The 21056-nt window shown below is 43.6% G+C and overlaps 1 long non-coding RNA gene across 1 annotated transcript; it reads left to right on the forward strand.

The window, feature by feature from the left end:
* Positions 1–20182: 20182 nt before the first annotated feature.
* LOC138662158 (uncharacterized) lies at positions 20183–21056 on the forward strand. Its single transcript, XR_011318011.1, has 3 exons — positions 20183–20296; positions 20428–20675; positions 20911–21056. It is a non-coding gene; the product is annotated as an uncharacterized lncRNA (long non-coding RNA).

The raw sequence follows: 21056 nt of genomic DNA on the forward strand, positions 1-21056 counted from the left end.
GAAGAGTGGTGACGTTACTGAGTTACTGATGTCACCGCTCTTCAGAGTCACCGTGTCTCGTGCTGCGCAGCGGAACCAAAAGTGGCTGTAGGCAACGTTTATGGAGCATCAGAATGAGGTTCCATAGCCTTTGGTCGTCCTATCCCTTCATTATCTGCGAGATCCAGTTATCTAGGTAAAGTAGCAGCTTTTCTTGGTACTGCAACTAAAAGCAATAAATAGGACTGAGCTGTAATGCTGGATACAGCTGTAATTATATGTTAGATAGTCGTGTTACACTCCCCTCACTTCTTGTAACCTACAAGTGTACAAATATATTATAGTCACCATGTGACAAGTGGGCCAGTGTAACTTCAAATGCCAGGGCTGAATTTTAGTCCCAGTCCGGCAATGTACACCAGTGACATCAGACCACTCTGAATAGTATATATATATATATATATATATATATATATATACAGTGGGGCAAAAAAGTATTTAGTCAGTCAGCAATAGTGCAAGTTCCACCACTTAAAAAGATGAGAGGCGTCTGTAATTTACATCATAGGTAGACCTCAACTATGGGAGACAAACTGAGAAAAAAAAATCCAGAAAATCACATTGTCTGTTTTTTTATCATTTTTTTTGCATATTATGGTGGAAAATAAGTATTTGGTCAGAAACAAACAATCAAGATTTCTGGCTCTCACAGACCTGTAACTTCTTCTTTAAGAGTCTCCTCTTTCCTCCACTCATTACCTGTAGTAATGGCACCTGTTTAAACTTGTTATCAGTATAAAAAGACCCCTGTGCACACCCTCAAACAGTCTGACTCCAAACTCCACTATGGTGAAGACCAAAGAGCTGTCAAAGGACACCAGAAACAAAATTGTAGCCCTGCACCAGGCTGGGAAGACTGAATCTGCAATAGCCAACCAGCTTGGAGTGAAGAAATCAACAGTGGGAGCAATAATTAGAAAATGGAAGACATACAAGACCACTGATAATCTCCCTCGATCTGGGGCTCCACGCAAAATCCCACCCCGTGGGGTCAGAATGATCACAAGAACGGTGAGCAAAAATCCCAGAACCACGCGGGGGGACCTAGTGAATGAACTGCAGAGATCTGGGACCAATGTAACAAGGCCTACCATAAGTAACACACTACGCCACCATGGACTCAGATCCTGCAGTGCCAGACGTGTCCCACTGCTTAAGCCAGTACATGTCCGGGCCCGTCTGAAGTTTGCTAGAGAGCATTTGGATGATCCAGAGGAGTTTTGGGAGAATGTCCTATGGTCTGATGAAACCAAACTGGAACTGTTTGGTAGAAACACTGCTTGTCGTGTTTGGAGGAAAAAGAATACTGAGTTGCATCCATCAAACACCATACCTACTGTAAAGCATGGTGGTGGAAACATCATGCTTTGGGGCTGTTTCTCTGCAAAGGGGCCAGGACGACTGATCCGGGTACATGAAAGAATGAATGGGGCCATGTATCGTGAGATTTTGAGTGCAAACCTCCTTCCATCAGCAAGGGCATTGAAGATGAAACGTGGCTGGGTCTTTCAACATGACAATGATCCAAAGCACACCGCCAGGGCAACGAAGGAGTGGCTTCGTAAGAAGCATTTCAAGGTCCTGGAGTGGCCTAGCCAGTCTCCAGATCTCAACCCTATAGAAAACCTTTGGAGGGAGTTGAAAGTCCGTGTTGCCAAGCGAAAAGCTGAAAAACATCACTGCTCTAGAGGAGATCTGCATGGAGGAATGGGCCAACATACCAACAACAGTATGTGGCAACCTTGTGAAGACTTACAGAAAACGTTTGACCTCTGTCATTGCCAACAAAGGATATATTACAAAGTATTGAGATGAAATTTTGTTTCTGACCAAATACTTATTTTCCACCATAATATGCAAATAAAATGTTAAAAAAACAGACAATGTGATTTTCTGGATTTTTTTTTTTCTCAGTTTGTCTCCCATAGTTGAGGTCTACCTATGATGTAAATTACAGATGTCTCTCATCTTTTTAAGTGGTGGAACTTGCACTATTGCTGACTGACTAAATACTTTTTTGCCCCACTGTATATATATATATATATATATATATACACACACACAATATATATATATATATATATATATACACACACTGCTAGAAAAAACTAGAGGGAACACTAAAATCTCACATCCTAGGTATCACTGAATTAAATATTCCAGTTGAAAACCTTTATTCATTACATAGTGAACAATAAAACCTAAAAATGATCAACATAAATCACAACTAATATCCCACAGAGGTCTGGAGTTGGAATGATGCTTACAATCAAAGTGGAAAATAAAGTTACAGGCTGATCCAACTTCAGTGGAAATGCCTCAAGACAAGGAAATGATTCTCAGTAGTGTGTGTGGCCTCCATGTGTCTGTATGACCTCCCTACAACGCCTGGGCATGCTCCTGAAGAGGTGGCGGGTGGTCTCCGAGTCCTGAGGGATCTCCTCCCAGACCTGGACTAAAGCATCCGCCAACTCCTGGACAGTCTGTGGTGCAACGTGACGTTGGTGGATGGTGCGACACATGATGTCACAGATGTGTTCAATCGGATTCAGGTCTGGGGAACGGGCAGGCCAGTCCATAGCTTCAATGCCTTCATCTGGCAGGAACTGCTGACACACTCCAGCCACATTTTACACAAAATCCCATGTGAAATCCACAGGGACAAAGAGGCATAAGCACTGAAATAATTAAAAAAAATATATCTTTAACTGTAATGTTAAAAAAACAATTAATATTCAGCAAGGGAAATTTCCGTATTTACATATAGCCTGGAGCGACCACCAAAACAGGTAAAGAGTATACCCAGCAGCAATTTAAATTCTGCAACATGTACCTATATATAAATCTTGAAGTCATACCAAACAGCAACCTGCTAAAGAAATTCCACCCAGTATATATAGCATAGTGCACAGATTTGGGTGGGAACTACAATAAACAGCCAGCTGTGGTCCAATGACTAAACTGCATTTAATACAATCATGTATAACTAATCCCACACAAATACTGGTGGGAAGAAAGAAGAGATCCCAATATAAAAACCAATGTTTATTAGTATATTTTAAAATAGTAAACAATAAAAAAGCAAAATAACCGCAGGGGACACCAAAAGACAAGGAATAACAAGAGTAATCCGTACTCAATATGCACTCAGATTATGCCAGTAGATATTTCACTCCAGAGTACTAACATGAAATTATTTACACAGTGGTTTAATATATCCAATACAAATATCGCTTCCAGATCACCACCTACCCACCATCAGACAACCTCAAAAATCACTAGCACAGTGGCTATATTATAAAGTATCGGTGGTGATAGGAGAATCCAAGCTGACCGCACTGAAGCAACATAGCTGACAAAAAGTATCCATAGCTGCAAAGAGAGGTAGTATTACCTTGTACTAGATGGCGTCGCCTCACCCCGACGCGCGTTTCGCCTCCTGCTTCTTCCGGGGGCGTGCCGAGGTGAGGGGCAACTGTGCTTTATATATGAGAGGTAAATGTCCAGAAACCGCCGGCAGCTGGCGGCGCATCGCGTGTGGCTCCGCCCCCAAGATGACGCGCTTCCCTTCGCCGCTCAGTGACAAGCAAGCATAAGCTATGCGTGTCAGTGTGAGCGTTTCAGGGAGCGACGGCGAGCTGGAGCCACTGCGCATGCGCACCTGCCTGGCGTGGAGAAAGGAAAAATATCACAGCCAAGCGGCAAAAAGAAGAGGAAATCAGAAATAGTGAGTGCAACCATACCCAAATTCACCAGGAGGTGACTGAATGAATCGAAATCTCAGAGAAGGCTGGGTATATAAACAATTTTACCCATATGGTGCTCGTGACAGTGCAATAAATGGTTTTAGAAATAAATCGATTTGCAATGTTTATTGTAATGATTCTACAGGGAGTGCAAAAGAATAAATCCAAAGAATGAATGTGAACAAAGAACAGAGGGGGGGGGGTTTCCCTAATAATAAACCCCATGTAGGGCGATAAGGTCACTATTAATTACCTAAAATGTCAGTGCAGTAAAAAACTTTTAATGGTGACTTAGGTGCAAATAAAAAAGAAAGGAAAGTCAATCTAAAAGGTCTGCCACACACTATAAAAGGGGAGTGGCATCTAATGCCAACCCTATATCTCAATATATATATGTATATCCCTATCCAATAGCCTATATAGACCCTAAGAGCGTCCCCACTATGGAGATACCCAATATAAAGTACCCTGTGCATATAAAGATGAAAAAAGAGAAGATAATAATGAAAATAAAAATGCAGAATATCCCCACGGTATATAAATACTCCTATACAATAACGTGCTAATAGTTCTATATAATAATGCTCATATTACTATGATGATATTAAAAACCTACTCACATAATATATATAGGTAACCTAACAACAAAAACTATATAAGAATAGAAGTGTATCTAGGTGCCAATAATGATTACCTAAAAAGACCCCCCAAGGATAAAGAAGCATGTACAATACTAAAAGAACCCCCTTAAGAGGTGCAAGGCCTAAAAAGTACATAAAAAATATAATATTACATAATGTTATATTGATAATAGTAGACAATTCTTCCTTCTTGATTCTTCATACATCCTCTTCATATTTCTGCCGGATATTCTGAGCCATGTACTCCATAGAAAGGAACAGGTATCCTGGATAGATCAAACAGTTAAAGCCTATCATATACTAAAAAAAGGATAAAAAATGACAATTAAAAGATAAAATCACAGAAAATAAAGTGTACATTCCATGAGCAATACAACAGTTACAATGCAATATACCCCTGAACCCCTAAAAAGATACCAGTTACAAAAAAGCAGAGAATCCCATATTCTCATTCAGACCTACAGGGCTCAGGGCGCCTAAACGAAAAATCCAACGGCATTCCAATTGTGCCAACATTTTGCTTGTATCTCCTCCTCTGACTCCCAAATCTAATTGGTCAATGGCTTTGAATCTTAGGCCTCGAGATTTGCAGTTGTGGTGTCTCTTGAAATGTCGTGATAACGTCTTTAACAATGTGTCATTCCCAACATTGGCCGCCTTCTCAATATCCAAAATAGGCTCTCTCACCCTCAATTTGAATTCTCTGGTAGTCAGACCAATATATATTTTCCCGCAGTAGCATGTTGCTTGGTAAATGATTTGTTTAGATGAACAGGTAAGATGTTTGCAAATGTCGTATCTTCGTGTACCGTCCGCATTAAAAAAGTATTTAGACCTATCCAAATTTAAACAGGCTTTACACAGCCCACATGGGAAAAAGCCAGGGGATAGTTTACTACCCGAAGAGGGACTTTTCGGATTGAAGTGGCTATGTACCAACAAATCTTTGACATTAGCTGAACGTCGGGCCACACACTGTGGGGCCTGGGGTAAACACTGTTTGAGGACGGGGTCTGTTAGCAAAACCTTTCCAATGTCTGTTAATAAGATCCCTCAAGTTATTCCATTGTCCATTGTAAGTGGAAATGAAGCGGACCTGCTTATCATCCTTCTTTTCCTTAATCTCGTTGTTTGTTGTGAATTCTGTGGTCAAGCTCCCTCCTGTGGTCATGAGTGGTACTTCGGCTGGTTCTGTCTATGAGCTTCCTCTGATGGATGTGAGTGGGGCTGCGGCTTCTGAGTTTCCTTCCTCAGGTGACGAGGTTAAGTCGTTAGGTGCTGCTCTATTTAACTCCACCTAGTTCTTTGTTCCTGGCCTCCAGTCAATGTTCCAGTATTGGTCTTGCTCTCTCCTGGATCGTTCTTGTGGCCTGTCTGCCCTGCATAAGCTAAGTTCTGCTTGTGTTACTTTTGTTTGCTATTTTTTCTGTCCAGCTTGCTATATTGGTTTTTCTTGCTTGCTGGAAGCTCTGGGACGCAGAGGGAGCACCTCCGTGCCGTTAGTCGGTACGGAGGGTCTTTTTGCGCCCTCTGCGTGGTTGTTTGTAGGTTTTTGTGCTGACCGCAAAGCTATCTTTCCTATCCTCGGTCTATTCAGTAAGTCGGGCCTCACTTTGCTAAAATCTATTTCATCTCTGTGTTTGTATTTTCATCTTAACTCACAGTCATTATATGTGGGGGGCTGCCTTTTCCTTTGGGGAATTTCTCTGAGGCAAGGTAGGCTTATTTTTTTGTCTTCAGGGCTAGCTAGTTTCTCAGGCTGTGCCGAGTTGCATAGGGAGCGTTAGGAGCAATCCACGGCTACCTCTGGTGTGGTATGATAGGATTAGGAATTGCGGTCAGCAGAGTTCCCACGTCTCAGAGCTTGTCCTATGTTATTTGTAACTATCAGGTCACTTGTGTGCTCTTAACCACCGGGTCCATTGTGTTTCTGAATCACCAGTTCATAACAGTACTGGAGGCCCAAAGTACTAATGCTTCTCAATAGAGGGAAAAGAGAAGTTCTGAGACCATTTTTTTTTTCTTTGCACTGTGTTTTGTCTTTCTTTTCCCCTAGACATTTGGGCGGTTCAGGACACAGGTGTAGTGATGGACATTAAAGGTCTGTCTTCTTGTGTGGATAATCTCACTGCAAAAGTACAAAAAATTCAAGACATTATGGTTCAGAAATCTATGTTAGAACCTAGAATTCCTATTCCTGAGTTATTTTCTGGAGATAGAGCTAAGTTTCTGAATTTCAAAAATAATTGCAAACTGTTTCTGGCTTTGAAACCCTGTTCCTCTGGTGACCCAGTACAACAAGTTAAGATCATTATTTCTTTATTACGTGGCGACCCTCAAGACTGGGCATTTTCCCTTGCGCCAGGAGATCCTGCATTATGTAATATTGATGCATTTTTTCTGGTGCTCGGATTGCTGTATGATGAACCTAATTCAGTGGATCAGGCAGAGAAAAATTTGCTGGCTCTGTGTCAGGGTCAGGATGAGGTAGAGATATATTGTCAGAAGTTTAGGAAGTGGTCTGTGCTCACTCAATGGAATGAATGTGCGCTGGCAGCAATTTTCAGAAAAGGTCTCTCTGAAGCCCTTAAGGATGTCATGGTGGGATTTCCTATGCCTGCTGGTCTGAATGAGTCTATGTCTTTGGCCATTCAGATCGGTCGACGCTTGCGTGAGCGTAAGACTGTGCACCATTTGGCGGTATTATCTGAGCATGGACCTGAGCCTATGCAGTGCGATAGAACTTTGACCAGAGCTGAACGGCAAGAACACAGACGTCAGAATGGGTTGTGTTTTTACTGTGGTGATTCCACTCATGCTATCTCCGATTGTCCTAAGCGCACTAAGCGGTTCGCTAGGTCTGCCACCATTGGTACGGTACAGTCGAAATTTCTTTTGTCCGTTACTTTGATCTGCTCTTTGTCATCCTATTCTGTCATGGCATTTGTGGATTCAGGCGCTGCCCTGAATTTGATGGACTTGGAGTATGCTAGGCGCTGTGGGTTTTTCTTGGAGCCCTTGCAGTATCCTATTCCATTGAGAGGAATTGATGCTACGCCTTTGGCCAAGAATAAGCCTCAGTACTGGACCCAGCTGACCATGTGCATGGCTCCTGCGCATCAGGAGGATATTCGCTTTTTGGTGTTGCATAATCTGCATGATGTGGTCGTGTTGGGGTTGCCATGGCTACAAGTCCATAACCCAGTATTGGATTGGAAATCAATGTCTGTGTCCAGCTGGGGTTGTCAGGGGGTACATGGTGATGTTCCATTTCTGTCTATTTCATCATCCACCCCTTCTGAGGTCCCAGAGTTCTTGTCGGATTACCGGGATGTATTTGATGAGCCCAAGTCCAGTGCCCTACCTCCGCATAGGGATTTTGATTGTGCTATCGATTTGATTCCTGGTAGTAAGTTTCCTAAAGGTCGACTGTTTAATTTGTCTGTGCCTGAGCACGCCGCTATGCGGAGTTACGTAAAGGAATCCTTGGAGAAGGGTCATATTCGCCCGTCGTCGTCGCCATTGGGAGCAGGGTTCTTTTTTGTGGCCAAGAGGAATGGTTCGCTGAGACCTTGTATTGATTACCGCCTTCTAAATAAAATCATGGTCAAATTTCAGTACCCCTTGCCGCTGCTGTCTGATTTGTTTGCTCGGATTAAGGGGGCTAGTTGGTTCACCAAGATAGATCTTCGTGGTGCGTATAATCTTGTGCGTATTAAACAGGGCGATGAATGGAAAACAGAATTTAATACGCCCGAGGGCCATTTTGAGTACCTGGTTATGCCATTCGGGCTTTCTAATGCTCCATCAGTGTTTCAGTCCTTTATGCATGACATCTTCCGAGAGTACCTGGATAAATTCCTGATTGTATACTTGGATGATATTTTGGTCTTCTCAGATGATTGGGAGTCTCACGTGAGGCAGGTCAGAATGGTGTTCCAGGTCCTGCGTGCGAATTCTTTGTTTGTGAAGGGGTCAAAGTGTCTCTTTGGTGTTAGAAGGTTTCATTTTTGGGTTTCATTTTTTCCCCTTCTACTATCGAGATGGACCCTGTTAAAGTTCCGGCCATTTATGATTGGCCTCAGCTGACATCTCTGAAGAGTCTGCAAAAGTTCCTGGGTTTTGCTAATTTTTATCGCCGCTTCATCAATAATTTTTCTAGTATTGCTAAACCGTTGACTGATTTAACCAAGAAGGGTGCTGATGTGGTCAATTGGTCTTCTGCTGCTGTGGAAGCTTTTCAAGAGTTGAAGCGTCGTTTTTCTTCTGCCCCTGTGTTGTGCCAACCAGATGTTTCGCTCCCGTTCCAGGTCGAGGTTGATGCTTCTGAGATTGGAGCAGGGGCTGTTTTGTCGCAAAGAAGTTCTGATGGCTCGGTGATGAAACCATGCGCCTTCTTTTCCAGAACAAAATTCAGTAGCATACATAGTCCGTCTTGGTTATATAAATCATATATTCATTATACCAGACATATCAACCAAGGCAGACCTAGGACCTCAAATGGACAACTGCATATACATATATATACTAACCAAACAGAGCACCAGAAACGCAAAGAATGTCCAGTTAATGCAAAAATAGAAAACAGCTTTATTGAATAAAAAACACACACAGGTATAGAGCATGGCAGGCAAGCAAATCCCCTACACAAGCCCGCACACACATCTCATATAAAGGGACCGGGCTGCAGTGCAACAATATTTATTATGGACCACATACATAGAAAGTCCATATATGCTATAGTAGCAACACTAATAGCAGGATGTTTTATCCACAATGCATGTGACCCCATACACAAGTGTCCAATATGAAGTACATACCAAAATGGTGAGTCACGGAATATGTGCACAGCAGTCCAGTCCTCCCCGACGCGCGTTTCGGCGGGTGGCCTTCCTCAGGGGGGTGGCCTTCCTCAGGGGGGGGTGCCAGAGACAAGGGGGGCACCGATTAAATAGCTTACAGACCGGAAGTCGCGGCGTTTTTCTTTAAGTTTTTCTTTAAGTTTTTCTTTAACTCCAGTGGTACAAGGAGGTTCTCTATTAGACAACGGATCACCTGTACCACTAGGTATGTTATTTATTTTGCTACATGCCCCTGTGGACTTATATACGTTGGCCTTACCACCCGCCAGTTGAAAGTCCGCGTAAGGGAGCACGTGTTGGGGATACAGGCGGCCGCCGACCACATGGATGCAACCACACTAAAAACACTGCCGAGACATTTTAAGGCATACCACAATTGCGATGCCACGATGTTGAAAGTGAGGGGAATTGATGCCCTCAGGATCAACATCAGAGGCGGCCGTCTTTCTAAGAGACTTGGCATGCTAGAAACGCGCTGGATTTGGCGCTTAGGGACTGTTTAACCGAACGGACTTAATGAGGGATTGTCGTTCGCCCCATTCATATAGTCGCCTGGACTGCTGCGCATCGTTTCCCTTGTACTGCTCCGCATCCGCTATCTCTATTTGTTTTTAATTGCGTTTTATTGTTTTCTAATTTTAGCTTGTTTCCGGTTTGTGACCTGGGTATGGGACTTTCATCCCGGCTACCTACAAGAAGAACCTGAATCTACTCTGAATATAGTTGAATATTCTACGGACATCTATACCTTCCACTGTACATCATCCTGAGATATTTATATCATGGACTATGCGATTCAGCGGCAACGCGTTATTTACTACTTATTACTATATAATTGGTGCTGATATTCTTAGGCATATGTATTGATGTTTACTGTATTCATGAGGCTTTATATTCTGATATGGGCAGGGATGAGGGCTGTGGTTGTTCTATTGTTTTCTACGGCCGATCTGTACGTATATATTGGTGTCATCTTGATATGTGTTTGTTTTCCGGCCATATACTTGTAGGTCCCGCATCGTTGGTCGCTATAGTGATTTAAGTAGGCTATATGTATTGGTTTATTTTTGTTTTTTGTTTTATATATTTGTGTTTTATTAGCGGCGGCCAGAGGTATGCGTGCTTTTATTTGAGCCGTTTTGGCTCTATCTATATGCCAGCACACTTGCCCCTTTGTAATATGGCTGCGGCTGTCGTTCGCGCATGCGCAGTCGCGCCGCGCCTCTCCCCGGCTCTCGCTATGCCTTGTGGGATGGATCACATGGGGCCCGTGTGTTTCCGGTCCCGCAGGCCGTGCGGACCGGATGTGGATGTTGCGGTGCGGCTGTGCACATGAGCGCCGCTAACGCCACGACTTCCGGTCTGTAAGCTATTTAATCGGTGCCCCCCTTGTCTCTGGCACCCCCCCCTGAGGAAGGCCACTCGCCGAAACGCGCGTCGGGGAGGACTGGACTGCTGTGCACATATTCCGTGACTCACCATTTTGGTATGTACTTCATATTGGACACTTGTGTATGGGGTCACATGCATTGTGGATAAAACATCCTGCTATTAGTGTTGCTACTATAGCATATATGGACTTTCTATGTATGTGGTCCATAATAAATATTGTTGCACTGCAGCCCGGTCCCTTTATATGAGATGTGTGTGCGGGCTTGTGTAGGGGATTTGCTTGCCTGCCATGCTGTATACCTGTGTGTGTTTTTTATTCAATAAAGCTGTTTTCTATTTTTGCATTAACTGGACATTCTTTGACTGCGTTTCTGGTGCTCTGTTTGGTTAGTATGCCTTCTTTTCCAGGAAGTTTTCGCCTGCTGAGCGTAATTATGATGTTGGCAATCGAGAGTTGCTGGCCATGAAGTGGGCATTCGAGGAGTGGCGTCATTGGCTTGAAGGAGCTAAGCATCGCGTGGTGGTCTTGACTGATCACAAGAACTTGACTTATCTCGAGTCTGCCAAACGGTTGAATCCTAGACAGGCTCGTTGGTCGCTGTTTTTCTCCCGTTTTGACTTTGTGGTTTCGTACCTTCCGGGCTCTAAAAATGTGAAGGCGGATGCCCTGTCTAGGAGTTTTGTGCCCGACTCTCCGGGTTTGTCTGAGCCGGCGGGTATTCTCAAAGAGGGGGTAATTTTGTCTGCCATCTCCCCTGATTTGCGGCGGGTGCTGCAAAAATTTCAGGCTGATAGACCTGACCGTTGCCCAGCGGAGAAACTGTTTGTCCCTGATAGATGGACTAGTAGAGTTATCTCTGAGGTTCATTGTTCGGTATTGGCTGGTCATCCTGGAATCTTTGGTACCAGAGATTTGGTGGCTAGATCCTTTTGGTGGCCGTCTCTGTCGCGGGATGTGCGTTCGTTTGTGCAGTCCTGTGGGATTTGTGCTCGGGCTAAGCCCTGCTGTTCTCGTGCCAGTGGGTTGCTTTTGCCCTTGCCAGTCCCGAAGAGGCCCTGGACACATATCTCTATGGAGTTTATTTCGGATCTCCCCGTCTCTCAAAAAATGTCGGTCATTTGGGTTGTTTGTGATCGCTTCTCTAAGATGGTCCATTTAGTACCCTTGTCTAAATTACCTTCCTCCTCTGATTTGGTGCCATTGTTCTTCCAGCATGTGGCTCGTTTACATGGCATTCCGGAGAACATCGTTTCTGACAGAGGTTCCCAGTTTGTTTCGAGGTTTTGGCAAGCCTTTTGTGCTAGGATGGGCATTGATTTGTCTTTTTCCTCGGCTTTCCATCCTCAGACAAATGGCCAGACTGAACGAACCAATCAGACCTTGGAAACATATCTGAGATGTTTTGTTTCTGCTGATCAGGATGATTGGGTGTCCTTTTTGCCTTTGGCTGAGTTCGCCCTTAATAATCGGGCCAGCTCGGCTACTTTGGTTTCGCCGTTTTTCTGCAATTCTGGTTTCCATCCTCGTTTCTCTTCAGGGCAGGTTGAGTCTTCTGACTGTCCTGGTGTGGATACTGTGGTGGACAGGTTGCAGCAGATTTAGACTCATGTGGTGGACAATTTGACATTGTCTCAGGAGAAGGCTCAACGTTTCACTAACCGCAGGCGCTGTGTGGGTGTTATGATTAGGCAATTCAGTACCACAGTGGACATAGAGGTCAGAGCACATACAGTGATCTGACAATAACCCAAAAACATAGAACGAGCTCTGAGACGTGGGAACTCTGTTGACCGCAATCCCTGATCCTCTCCAACAAACACTAGAGGCAGCCGTGGATTGCGCCTAACGCTCCCTATGCAACTCGGCACAGCCTGAGAAACTAGCTAGCCTGAAGATAGAAAATAAGCCTACCTTGCCTCAGAGAAATACCCCAAAGGAAAAGGCAGCCCCCCACATATAATGACTGTGAGTTAAGATGAAAAGACAAACGTAGAGATGAAATAGATTTAGCAAAGTGAGGCCCGACTTTCTGAACAGAGCGAGGATAGGAAAGGTAACTTTGCGGTCAACACAAAACCCTAAAAACCATGCAAAGGGGGCAAAAAGACCCTCTGTACCAAACTAACGGCACGGAGGTACACCCTCTGCGTCCCAGAGCTTCCAGCAAACAAATAGATAAGCTGGACAGAAAAAAAAACAAACAAAATAGCAAAGGAAAACTTAGCTATGCAGAGCAGCAGGCCACAGGAACGATCCAGGAGGAAAACAAGTCCAATACTGGAACATTGACAGGAAGCCAGGATCAAAGCACTAGGTGGAGTTAAGTAGAGCAGCACCTAACGACCTCACCACATCACCTGAGGGAGGAAACTCAGAAGCCGCAGTACCACTTCCCTCCACCAACGGAAGCTCACAGAGAGAATCAGCAGAAGTACCACTTATGACCACAGGAGGGAGCTCTGCCACAGAATTCACAACAGTGGGTCCCCGACTTCGTGCTGGGGATTTGGTTTGGTTGTCATCTCGTTATATTCCTATGAAAGTTTCCTCTCCTAAGTTTAAGCCTCGTTTCATTGGTCCGTATAGGATTTCTGAGGTTCTTAATCCTGTGTCTTTTCGTTTGACCCTTCCAGCTTCTTTTTCCATCCATAACGTATTCCATAGGTCATTATTGCGGAGATACGTGGCACCTGTGGTTCCATCCGTTGATCCTCCTGCCCCGGTTTTGGTTGAGGGGGAGTTGGAGTATATAGTGGAGAAGATTTTGGATTCTCGTATTTCGAGACGGAAACTTCAGTACCTGGTTAAGTGGAGGGGTTATGGTCAGGAAGATAATTCCTGGGTCTTTGCCTCTGATGTAGGAAAATAATGAGGTGCTCACTATTTAGTTGGTGCTCAGGAGAAAAAAGTAGAACATCCAAAAAGGCCGACCAGGATGAGCCAAATGAAAGGCACGAACCAGATCGGCAGCATGAACATCAGAGGCAAAGATCCAAAAAGATAACTCCGGCACACAATAGAAATCAAATGCAATTTCATGAAAGTTTATTGAAAAATGTCCAAACTGGGATATACTACATACATAGGACTGACAGACAAAATAGCCACCAGTCAAACTAGAAAACCAACCTAAACGGAAAAAAAGAGGAAAATCAGAAAAAAAGAAAAAAAGAAAAAGGAAAGTGAAGGGAAAACAGAAAATACAACCAAGAAAAATGAGAAAAATGAGAAAAATGAGAATATAAATTCACACACTACCATATATGCAAACGCATATACTAGCACACATACACATTCACACACCAATCACAAAGCGCCCCGAAACATGCACACTAACATGTACACACATATATAAACTGTCACCCCTATATATACATCCAGAACTACCATACATAAGCAGAAAAAGGGGGTATGAGGACACAGGTAAATAAGTAAATAAGTCTATGTAAGAAAGAAAAAGATGAAAAGTAATGTGAAAACACTATAGCCAACAAGGGCCCAGGGAAAAACAACATGTGGCAAGAAACCATGAGAGGAGAGAAAGAAGAAAAAAACATATATTCAAAAATAAGACAACAAAAATAACGATAATAATAATAATAATCCCAATCACTGAAATGAAAATAGAGGGAGATAACAAACCTCCACATATCAAGTGAAGTCCATAGGAGGAGGTACTTCCTCCTCTATGGACTTCACTTGATATGTGGAGGTTTGTTATCTCCCTCTATTTTCATTTAGGAGGAGGTACTTCCTCCTCTATGGACTTCACTTGATATGTGGAGGTTTGTTATCTCCCTCTATTTTCATTTCAGTGATTGGGATTATCGTTATTTTTGTTGTCTTATTTTTGAATATATGTTTTTTTCTTCTTTCTCTCCTCTCACTTAGGTCTTCCCCCTCCCCCCTTTTCTTTCTGATCGCTTATATGTTATTTTACTTTTCTGCCATATACTCATTTTATTTCCTTTCTTACAGGCTGGCTCCGATCTGCGCTAACTGCGCATGCGCCAGGGACGCTCTGCACTCGGCTTTCTTCGGCTCCCTTCGGCGCTGTACTTTTGTCTAGCGCCTGCGCACTTTGTATTCTGACCTTCTGGGCACCCGGAAGTTCTTTTCTTCCCATCCACTCACTGCGGTCGGCGGGCACATATAAGCGCGGCACTGCGCTCTCTCCCCCACCGCACCACGGACCTCGCTTAGCCGGATCACCACCACTGGTAAGGTTTCTCTGTGTATGTTTCTTCACGCAGTCTTCTGGGTCCTCTGGTGTTATCTTGTATCTACGCCGTTGGTTTCTTGCCACATGTTGTTTTTCCCTGGGCCCTTGTTGGCTATAGTGTTTTCACATTACTTTTCATCTTTTTCTTTCTTACATAGACTTATTTACTTATTTACCTGTGTCCTCATACCCCCTTTTTCTGCTTATGTATGGTAGTTCTGGATGTATATATAGGGGTGACAGTTTATATATGTGTGTACATGTTAGTGTGCATGTTTCGGGGCGCTTTGTGATTGGTGTGTGAATGTGTATGTGTGCTAGTATATGCGTTTGCATATATGGTAGTGTGTGAATTTATATTCTCATTTTTCTTGGTTGTATTTTCTGTTTTCCCTTCACTTTCCTTTTTTTTTTTTTTGATTTTCCTCTTTTTTTCCGTTTAGGTTGGTTTTCTAGTTTGACTGGTGGCTATTTTGTCTGTCAGTCCTATGTATGTAGTATATCCCAGTTCAAATGTATGGTCCTTTTTCTTCCAAATAGGGATTATTCTATATTATATATCCTATGTATTTGAGGCGTTGGCTTTTTTCCAAAAGTTTTGGTCATGTTTGGTCATATGTATTTAAGTGTTTTTATCTGTTTAATATCATTACAGATACATGTACAGGTTTACTTGAAAAAGGCTCATAAGCCGAAACGTCGAAAATTACCTATGGAGTGATGGATATTATTATTCTTTTTTTCTAATACGTGTGCGGTGAATTAATGTCATTTGAATACGTCATTTTCAACGTTTGGAAATTTTTCAATAAACTTTCATGAAATTGCATTTGATTTCTATTGTGTGCCGGAGTTATCTTTTTGGATCTTTGCCTCTGATGTTCATGCTGCCGATCTGGTTCGTGCCTTTCATTTGGCTCATCCTGGTCGGCCTTTTTGGATGTTCTACTTTTTTCTCCTGAGCACCAACTAAATAGTGAGCACCTTATTTTTTTCCTACATCAGAGGCAAAGACCCAGGAATTATCTTCCTGACCATAACCCCTCCACTTAACTGGGGGCTCTGGTGAGGGTTCGGTGACCCCTCCTCAAGGGGGGGGTACTGTTGTGAATTCTGTGGTCAAGCTCCCTCCTGTGGTGATGAGTGGTACTTCGGCTGGTTCTGTCTATGAGCTTCCTCTGGTGGATGTGAGTGGGGCTGCGGCTTCTGAGTTTCCTTCCTCAGGTGACGAGGTTAAGTCGTTAGGTGCTGCTCTATTTAACTCCACCTAGTTCTTTGTTCCTGGCCTCCAGTCAATGTTCCAGTATTGGTCTTGCTCTCTCCTGGATCGTTCTTGTGGCCTGTCTGCCCTGCATAAGCTAAGTTCTGCTTGTGTTACTTTTGTTTGCTATTTTTTCTGTCCAGCTTGCTATATTGGTTTTTCTTGCTTGCTGGAAGCTCTGGGACGCAGAGGGAGCACCTCCGTGCCGTTAGTCGGTACGGAGGGTCTTTTTGTGCCCTCTGCGTGGTTGTTTGTAGGTTTTTGTGCTGACCGCAAAGCTATCTTTCCTATCCTCGGTCTATTCAGTAAGTCGGGCCTCACTTTGCTAAAATCTGTTTCATCTTTGTGTTTGTATTTTCATCTTAACTCACAGTCATTATATGTGGGGGGCTGCCTTTTCCTTTGGGGAATTTCTCTGAGGCAAGGTAGGCTTATTTTTCTGTCTTCAGGGCTAGCTAGTTTCTCAGGCTGTGCCGAGTTGCATAGGGAGCATTAGGAGCAATCCACGGCTACCTCTGGTGTGGTATGATAGGATTAGGAATTGCGGTCAGCAGAGTTCCCACGTCTCAGAGCTTGTCCTATGTTATTTGTAACTATCAGGTCACTTGTGTGCTCTTAACCACCAGGTCTATTGTGTTTCTGAATCACCAGTTCATAACAGTTGTTATAAAGAAGTTCATTTCTTGTAGTGGCTTTTGCCCTTCTATACCCCCTCCTAATCATTCGCTGACTATACCCTCTGTCCTCAGATCTTCTAGTCAGTTCCTCGCACTGTTTCTCAAACAAAATGTCATTCGAACATATCCGTTTGACGCGTAGGAACGGGCCTATTGGGATGCCTCTGATCGTGTTTCCTGGATGGGACGACCCTGCATGCAGATACGAATTGGTGGAACTAGGTTTTCTGAACACGTCCGTATGCACAGAACCATCACTGGCAGTTTCCACCCAGATGTCAAGGAATTCCAGACTCCTGCCAGATTTAAAGGTGAGTTTCACATTAATGTTGTTGTTATTGAGTTTCCTCATAAGTGTCTCCAAACCTTCTTCATTACCCCCCCACACAAACATCACATCATCAATATATCGTATCCAACTTTGGACCTGTCCCATTTCCACGATACCATCCCCTAAAAAGATGTCTCTCTCCCAGGCTCCTAAAAATAAATTTGCGTATGAGGGGGCGCATGAAGCCCCCATAGCCGTACCTTGTAATTGGAGGTAGATGTTCTTATCAAAGATGAAGACATTGTATTTCAAAACAAATTCGAGTAGTGTCAAAATTAGATCCGCCAATCGACTTTCTATGTTGCTTGCTCGGAGGAACCATGCCGTGGCTGCCAACCCGTCATCATGTCGGATTGACGTGTAAAGGGATTCGATGTCAGCCGTGACTAGAATTTGATTCTCCTCTAGTTGTAGTTGATCGATTCGTTGCAAAGCCTGGGTGGTGTCCCTAACAAAAGAGGGGAGGGTAGAAACGATGGGTTTGAGAAAATAGTCCAACACATCCGCAACAATTTCACATAGACCACCTATACCGGCCACAATTGTTCGCCCAGGAGGGTCTAGGGCATTTTTGTGTACCTTGGGGATCAAGTAGAAAGTTGCCAATTTTGGCTGATAATCCCGAATCCTGTCCAGAAAGGTTTTTGTGATCAGACCGTCATCATAAGCTCTCTCTAAGATCACCACCAGCTCCTGTTGAAATAAAGTGGTGGGGTTAGAAGCCAAGCGCTTATAGCATGTCTCATTTTTAAGTAACCTGTTAGCTTGCCTAACATACATGTCCACCGGCCAGACCACCAGGTTACCCCCCCTTGTCCGCTGGTTTATACACGTCTTCCCAACTTTTAAGTTCATCAAGGGCTATGCGTTCTTCCTTAGACAGATTGTCCTTATATCTCTGAAATTTGGCCATAGCATGGATCTCATTACTAACTAGACGTGTGAATACCTCCACTGCCGGGCATAAATTTAAGGGCGGGAAATTTTTAGATTTTACAAATAGGCTGGATGGAATTATGCTTACCTCCTGTTGCTCGGCTTCCAAGGATTCCAAAATTTCCACCACCTCTCTATCCTCCATTGTAATTGAAGCTGTCGGATTACACCCAGTTGGTTTAAAATGTAATTTTTTCAAAATGATCTTACGTGCAAATAAGTTTAAATCTTTTATCGCAGTAAAGGGGTCTAGGAGAGAGGAGGGAGAGAAAGTAAGCCCCTTCACCAATAAACCAATCTGTGAATTTGTCAGGACATGTTTGGATAAATTAATTACCTTCATATTGTCCCTAGAGGTCTCAGGGTACAGTTGTATCCGACCTTTGACTTGAATAGTGAAGAATTGATCACAAAATGGATGGATACTGCCTCAAACTGCTCTTTGGATTTTATTAGAATAATAATTGAACATAATACGGCTAGTCTCAAGGATATGGATAAGGAGTTGGAGTCCATCTACAAACTGTTGGAGGCAGGTATGAGTAAGGAATCTCTGGAGTCCTGGTTCAAAGAACTGGGAAAAGATGTGGATAAATGGGAGGAGGATGTCAGTGGTGGCAAACTGAAGAAGTTTGTACGGGATAATAAAGACTATGAAACATGTAAAGTATATAAGTGGCAACAGAAGAAAGTGGAGATTCCATCTCAACAAACTGGAACAGATACATCTGACGCCTCGAGTGTCTCTGGAAGTGAGAGCTGGAGATCCTCTAATGAAATTACCTATAGCCGTGATTTTCACTTGAGGAGTGGGAGGCGTAAATATGCTGATATATTTCATAAACCCAAGGGACAGAAGAAAGCAAGGGACAATATGAAGGTAATTAATTTATCTAAACATGTCCTGACAAATTCACAGATTGGTTTATTGGAGAAGGGGCTTACTTTCTCTCCCTCCTCTCTCCTAGACCCCTTTACTGCGATAAAAGATTTAAACTTATTTGCACGTAAGATCATTTTGAAAAAATTACATTTTAAACCAACTGGGTGTGATCCGACAGCTTCAATTACAATGGAGGATAGAGAGGTGGTGGAAATTTTGTAATCCTTGGAAGCCGAGCAACAGGAGGTAAGCATAATTCCATCCGGCCTATTTGTAAAATCTAAAAATTTTCCGCCCTTAAATTTATGCCCGGCAGTGGAGGTATTCACACGTCTAATTAGTAATGAGATCCATGCTATGGCCAAATCTCAGAGATATAAGGACAATTTGTCTAAGGAGGAACGCATAGCCCTTGATGAACTTAAAAGTTGGGAAGACGTTGTGTATAAACCAGCGGACAAGGGGGGTAACCTGGTGGTCTGGCTGGTGGACATGTATGTTAGGCAAGCTAACAGGTTACTTAAAAATGAGACATGCTACGAACAGAGCAGAGCACCGTATATGGCACAGCAATGGGGCACAATGAACGGTGCAAAGCACCGTATATGGCACAGCAATGGGGCACAATGAACGGTGCAGAGCACCGTATATGGCACAGCAATGGGGCACAATGAACGGTGCAAAGCACCGTATATGGCACAGCAATGGGGCACAATGAACGGTGCAGAGCACCGTATATGGCACAGCAATGGGGCACAATGAACGGAGCAGAGCACCGTATATGGGCACAGATATGGGGCACAATGAACGGTGCAGAGCACTGTATATGGCACAGCAATGGGGCACAATGAACGGTGCAGAGCACCGTATATGGCACAGCTATGGGGCACAATGAACGGTGCAGAGCACTATATGGGGCACAGCTATGGGGAAATAATGAACGGTGTAGAGCACTATATGGCACAGCTATGGGGAAATAATGATCTATTTTTATTTTTGAAATTCACCGGTAAATGCTGCATTTCCACCCTAGGCTTATACTCGAGTCAATAAGTTTTCCCAGTTTTTTGTGGCAAAATTAGGGGGGGTCGGCTTATACTCGGGTCGGCTTATACTCGAGTATATACGGTACTTAAAAATGAGACATGCTATAAGCGCTTGGCTTCTAACCCCACCACTTTATTTCAACAGGAGCTGGTGGTGATCTTAGAGAGAGCTTATGATGACGGTCTGATCACAAAAACCTTTCTGGACAGGATTCGGGATTATCAGCCAAAATTGGCAACTTTCTACTTGATCCCCAAGGTACACAAAAATGCCCTAGACCCTCCTGGGCGACCAATTGTGGCCGGTATAGGAGGTCTATGTGAAATTGTCGCGGATCTGGTGGACTATTTTCTCAAACCCATCGTTTCTACCCTCCCCTCTTTTGTTAGGGACACCACCCAGGCTTTGCAACGAATCGATCAACTACAACTAGAGGAGAATCAAATTCTAGTCACGGCTGACATCGAATCCCTTTACACGTCAATCCGACATGATGACGGGTTGGCAGCCACGGCATGGTTCCTCCGAGCAAGCAACATAGAAAGTCGATTGGCGGATCCAATTTTGACACTACTCAAATTTGTTCTGAAACACAATGTCTTCATCTTTGATAAGAACATCTACCTCCAATTACAAGGTACGGCTATGGGGGCTTCATGCGCCCCCTCATACGCAAATTTATTTTTATGATCCTGGATGAGAGACATCTTTTTAGGGGATGGTATCGTGAAAATGGGACAGGTCCAAAGTTGGATACGATATATTGATGATGTGATGTTTGTGTGGGGGGGTAATGAAGAAGGTTTGGAGACACTTATGAGGAAACTCAATAACAACAACATTAATGTGAAACTCACCTTTAAATCTGGCAGGAGTCTGGAATTCCTTGACATCTGGGTGGAAACTGCCAGTGATGGTTCTGTGCATACGGACGTGTTCAGAAAACCTAGTTCCACCAATTCGTATCTGCATGCAGGGTCGTCCCATCCAGGAAACACGATCAGAGGCATCCCAATAG

This window comes from Ranitomeya imitator, chromosome 2, assembly GCF_032444005.1.
Source record: "Ranitomeya imitator isolate aRanImi1 chromosome 2, aRanImi1.pri, whole genome shotgun sequence".
NCBI lineage: Eukaryota > Metazoa > Chordata > Amphibia > Anura > Dendrobatidae > Ranitomeya > Ranitomeya imitator.